At 36.3% G+C, this 5,668-nt stretch overlaps 1 protein-coding gene across 12 annotated transcripts in view; it reads left to right on the top strand.

Moving 5' to 3' along the window:
- The first annotated feature begins 2,015 nt into the window (after positions 1-2,015).
- Positions 2,016-5,668, top strand: part of LOC110454713 — a 30,960-nt gene continuing 27,307 nt past the window's right edge. For 10 of the 12 annotated variants that reach the window (XM_021504371.1, XM_021504375.1, XM_021504373.1 and 7 more), the window contains exons 1-2: positions 2,016-2,095; positions 3,796-3,912. The gene's annotated coding sequence lies outside the window, so the exon portion shown is untranslated. Of the gene's footprint in view, positions 2,096-3,795; positions 3,925-5,668 lie in introns of all 12 variants that reach the window. The other 2 variants (XM_021504368.1, XM_021504369.1) reach the window with 2 other exon arrangements.

Below are 5,668 nucleotides of genomic sequence, written 5' to 3'. Positions count from 1 at the left end.
CGGAAGATTTTTCGAGTAACTGGTTACTGAAATCCGTCCGGTTTGACAATCCTAAAACAAAAGTTTACGTTAAAGATATTTTTCTTTTCGAAATTACAAATAAAATTATTTTACTTCGGTTGATAATTCCATAGGAACCATAGAACGTTGTATTGCAGTTAGCATTACAACAATGTCTGGCGCGTGTTCTTGACAACACAAAAAGACATGAGAATATAAAAGACAAGAAAATCAAACTATCATACAAACAGTGATGGTGGGGGCGATCATGATACAACACTGACTATACACATATTATATCCGCGTGTTCAGCATTGACCTTGTATTACGGTATTGCTATACTAAATTCAAGTTGACAATGCATTGTAAAATTCCATGACACGTGTTCACTGTGTATTTAACAACCTCAGGTAAGGAAGAGCATCAGGGCCATGCAGAAAAATCTTTTTTGTTCGTATTAGGAACCTTGAAATTTCAAAAAGGTAATTCGAATTTCGACCTACAAACTAAGTCAAAATGTCGAGTTATTAAGTCGTAATTTCTAGTTACAAAATGCACTATAACGAAAAAATATTTACATTTTGTTGTTTATACGTGGTCCTTATGATCTTCCATACACAGGGGAACACTGTATCATATTGCGTCGTAATGAAAAAAATCGTTTAACATTTATTTAACATTGCTTGTTCCTCTTCAGTAACTTTCAGTGCAGGAGGTTGTAGCCGATACGCTTCATGTTCAGCGTTAACTTATAACTCCATATGCAGCACAGTATCAGGTTGACCTCGGATACATATCACAGAGACTACCTAATTATTTAATTCAAATTGAACAATCGCCTTAAAAATTAAGCCACAGGCGAAATCAGTTTGCATGAGAAGGCGATGCCGCATCTGTGATATATTCGTTAAAAGCAACGGTTTTACGTTTACGCTCAAAACGGCGTTACTTTGCTCTTTTCCTCATGAACTATTGTAACTGACGTGTTTTATTTTACTTTTTGAATAATTTGAAAACTTTTTTTTCATCATAAACTTTCCCTTTTCTGAGAGCAATATCCCTGGTTCCAAACCTATGTTGACATGTCCCAGTTGATTCGGTTATCAACAGCTAGCTCCGGAGATCATCGTTTCCGTAACAGACGTCGACAATTGACGAAAAACCTAGAACACCACAGCCCATATTCATGAAACTGGTTTCAAGCTCAATCATACATTTTGTGCTCTGGCCGAATTTCTTGTTCCCGTAATAAATTATCAGAAAAATCTTATTATGTCAATGATTTAGAAACAAACATTGAATGGAGTTAAAGCCGAACACTGTTATGCTGTTTTCAAAGAAAGTTAGTTTGAACACAGACTTCTATGCTTAAGCGTGAGAACGGTTTCATGAATATAGGCCCGGGCTTGTAGAGATATAAAATGACACAGACTTCAGAAAGAGTCATGGTTTCCATGATTTAATTTGGAACTATTTTACTCATATTTGCCACATGAAGGTTGAAATGTTTGATTATGTTCATAATAACCTGATTTGACCTATATTTTCGTGGATTTGACCTATATTTACATAGCTGGCATCGTCGATAAATCTAACAGCACTTACCCTCCCGGAACGCCTGGTTTTCCTTTTTAAGTGTCTTCATATCAAATTTATATTTTGCACTGGTTTTACTTATTTAAAATTTTGGACATTTTCGTAGTTTAGGATCATGGTGTCTGTAGCATATTGTCGATCATTAGCAACGGAACAATGCCTTTTTATTGGACCCTTGCTAATTGAACGAGGTCGAATTGTTGTTGAAAGGCAATCTGGTGCTACCTCACTGCTATCTGTATTCTAAAACTCTCTATTTTTGGCGGTGTCTCTGTCTTTTCTGTCTGTCTCTGTCTCTGTCTAGAGCTACATCATCTTTAGTTTTATTATTAACGAAGTTAAAAGTGGGTTGACTTTATTTATCAAAACAGTTCATAAGTGTCTACCATAAAACCTTTTTTCAACTTTGACCTCGACTCAAATTATTTAACGAACGCTACTTCCTTGTTTTCAGCAAGACACACCTATACACAGCCTATCGAAGTTGTGAGACGCACCTGTAAGTATTCTTCTACAGTATATCATCGTATACAATTTCCATTGTATTACAATGTATCTGTGCTGTCTTTTGTTTTGACATTGAATTTAGACAAGCTATATTATCAGTGTTAATGTGAATAAATAGTCTTGTCAGGATTTCATGTTTCTATAAATAACACGCACATATGATATCATGGCTACCTTCAGTATTTAATTTCAGTATTCTGTTATAGGATGTGTTTTGATTTCTGTCGTTTTGACTTCTACTTTGTCCTTGTTCGTTTACGCTGCTGTGACATATTGTGTTTTCAATCTTTGTTTTTACATGAAAAATTTATATTTCTATTTATAGAATTCCAGGTATATTCGAATGCAATACGCATGTTATATACATAAACGATCTCATAGGTATTGTATGCTTTTCTATAAGAACAGGACACGATGATTTCGATCCCTGGTTTATGCATGTTGTTATATAAGGGGCAACATAACAAATAAAATATACTTTTTTGTTCTTTTATTTCAATTATATACATTAATAACAGGTCTTATTGTTCAAATGTTGGTAGCAATTACATTCGCTTGTCACAATATTTTCAGTAACATATCTATGACATATCTTCTATACTATTTGATCTCAACCTGTGAAAAATTTCGCCGATGACACAACTTCGACACAAGAGCTCCATGGTATGGTTGAGAGTAGAGTACAAGAGTCGAAGGATGAGACTGTGAACTATGTTTGATCTTTGACGTTATCCTTTGAAAAACATTGTCCAGGGCATATCTTTTATACATTCAACTGAAGTAATCAAATCTGGTATGCAAGTACGTCTTGGGCAGAGTGCAGACTACAGAGTCATTTTGACCCATATTCTGAGATAGGTGTACAGCTCGGTAAATACCTGGTCGGGGACTGTGTATTTGCTTTGCAATATTTTGCTTTTTACATTTAGAAGTATTGGTTCAGGCAGGGGGTACAAGTCTACCATTCTTGCGACAACTCCAACTCGCTCTTTCTCTCTCGCGATCCTTTTTACATTTATACAAAAATGTTTACAGTTGAATTTGTTTTTATGTGTATTTTTTCCGTCAAATGAAAAAAAAAATCCGAAAAAGCTTCGTTAACTCCGCAAAAGGCACAAAAACGTTTGAAAGATATAAGGGATTTTTTTTTTATTCAGAAATGCTTTCTTAAAGTATTGCCTTAGCGCAGAGAAAAGTTTACATAGCTTTTGTTAGAGGCTCTGCCACCGGTACATGTTTCCTTAGGGACCGCGTTGGCCCAAGTAGTTAAGGCGTCTGACATTCTGCTACCACTAGCCCTCCACCACTGGGTCGTGGGTTCGAGACCTACGTGGGGGCAGTTGCCATATACTGGCCGTTGGTCGGTGGTTTTTGTCCTGGATCTCCGGCTTTCCTCCACCATCTAAACATTGTAACTTCCGAAATGACAATATAGCTGTTAATAGGACGTAAAACACAAACAATCCTTAAGACAAATGTTTCAAAACCTCATATAATACACTACTTATTTTAGAATCCGTAAGTATATTAACTAACGTAACCCACTAGAACCTACAGCAATCTAACATACCAAGTCTATTTCTATTTTACAATCAAACAAGACAGTGGGTGTTAGGTTATCTCTTGTCATCGCACAATGACGCCAGCCATTGAATTTCAACAAAGCTAATTTATTCAAACTTCCTGGATCAGAGCATATCGCGGGAGGAGGATACCGTCTTTTACATGGCTGCTGTGGGCAGTGTAGTATTCACTGTGTTGTTCAATACGAAATCAACGCAGAACAAGCCGGTTTAAAGCTACTTTGTCGTAAGTATAATGGTATGATATGATTACAAGAATATGTGTTCATGTGTAATTTAAAATTTCATTTTTACATTACATTTGTAAGGGATATGGGCAATATCGACAAGATAGAATGTGGGGACAAAACAGCTTGTCAGCGGTACAGGTACATGTACACTAGGTACACAAATACATGCATACACCAAGTTCACTCCGAGTCCAATTAGCATTGGAGTTCACTTTGTAGGGACTCCAAGTATATTTAGTAGGGCACCAGATGTGAATTCCATGTTTACATTGATTCCTGTAAGATGCCATGACTTAATTCAGAGTATTCATATCAGGTGATATTTATTGTTCTGTCTTAATTTTAGTGGTCAAAGTATACATGTTTATGGCTTGTCATAGCTACATGTATATAGTATCTCTTGGGGCCTGCTAGGACTCAAGCTATGCTCTGTGGTGTGCCTAGCGGGTGTCGTTTCTAAATCATTGACATAATAAGATTTTCCTGATAATTTATTACGGGAACAAGAAATTCGGCCAGAGCACAAAATCTATGATTGAGCTTGAAACCAGTTTCATGAATATGGGCTGCGGTGTTTTAGGTTTTTCGTCATGACTCAGTAATGTCACCAATAGAAGACAGATCTAGAGTGACCATGCGTTTTAAGAAAACGTTCAAAAATATCTTTAAATCGTCTATTCTGAGGATGGGGTTAACCCTACTGTGTTTCGACATTTGCAGCGGTTTAAAGTGATTATACTCATCATTAATTTATAACAATTGTTCAATTGGACAGGAGTTTATAAAATAGCACACAATAACCATATAATCAGGTAACACATTAGGTTTATTACATCTGTTATACTATTCTGGATCAAAGCGCTTAATTAAGTACAGGGATGCATGTCAATAATGATAATCTATCTGATGTATTTATAAACCATCTGTACTTTGTTGGAACCCCCCTCCCCCCTTCCACCTTGAAAATGTTCACTTATGTCTGGTACCATCCCATGTCATCAGAGTTAATTAAATGCTGAATTATACTAAAATGGAGTCAAAAGTGCTCTAGGATGATTTTCGCACCCTTGCATTAGCACAACAAATATGCTTATACGTATGGACAGATAAGAAAAAACACAGGTACATTAGCAAATCCTCCCTATTGATTACACATCTATGCACAATAAACCACGTTGAATATCCTTACCGTTAAGGCAGGGGTGATGTGATAATGGGTCAACTACTAGTATACCCGATCTATTCAAAGTAAACTCATGGCATGGAAACTTAGTAGTATTTAGACTTACATGTCAGCCATTGTCCTTGGCCCATTTGTAATACAACGATCACAAATCAAATTAAAACATGACCCATTAAAATTTTAAAATGAGAGAATTGTTTGCATCGATTGATGCAAAAATTATAAAAAAACACGTTTTTAACTTCAAAAAGAGTAACATGAATAAACTGTGTAAAAACAACAGTATACAAACAATGTTGGTCAGACATTTTAATTATATTATTAATTATCCCTTTTTTAGGTCACCTGAGCTTTGCTCAAGTGACCTATTCTAATCGCTTTTCGTCCGTCGTCGTCCGTCGTCCGTCGTGCGTCGTGCGTCGTGCGTAAACTTTTACATTTTCAACTTCTTCTCAAGAACCAGTGGATGGATTTTTTTCAAACTTGGTTAGAATCATCCTTGGTAGATGAGGCTTCAAAATTGTAAAATTGGGATTCCTACCCCAACCCCTGGGGCCAGGGCGGGGCCC

The sequence above is a fragment of the Mizuhopecten yessoensis genome, unplaced genomic scaffold, assembly GCF_002113885.1.
Source record: "Mizuhopecten yessoensis strain PY_sf001 unplaced genomic scaffold, ASM211388v2 scaffold8035, whole genome shotgun sequence".
Classification (NCBI taxonomy): Eukaryota; Metazoa; Mollusca; class Bivalvia; order Pectinida; family Pectinidae; genus Mizuhopecten; species Mizuhopecten yessoensis.
Note: the sequence above shows the minus strand (reverse complement) of the source record. Positions and strands in the feature narration are given on the sequence as shown.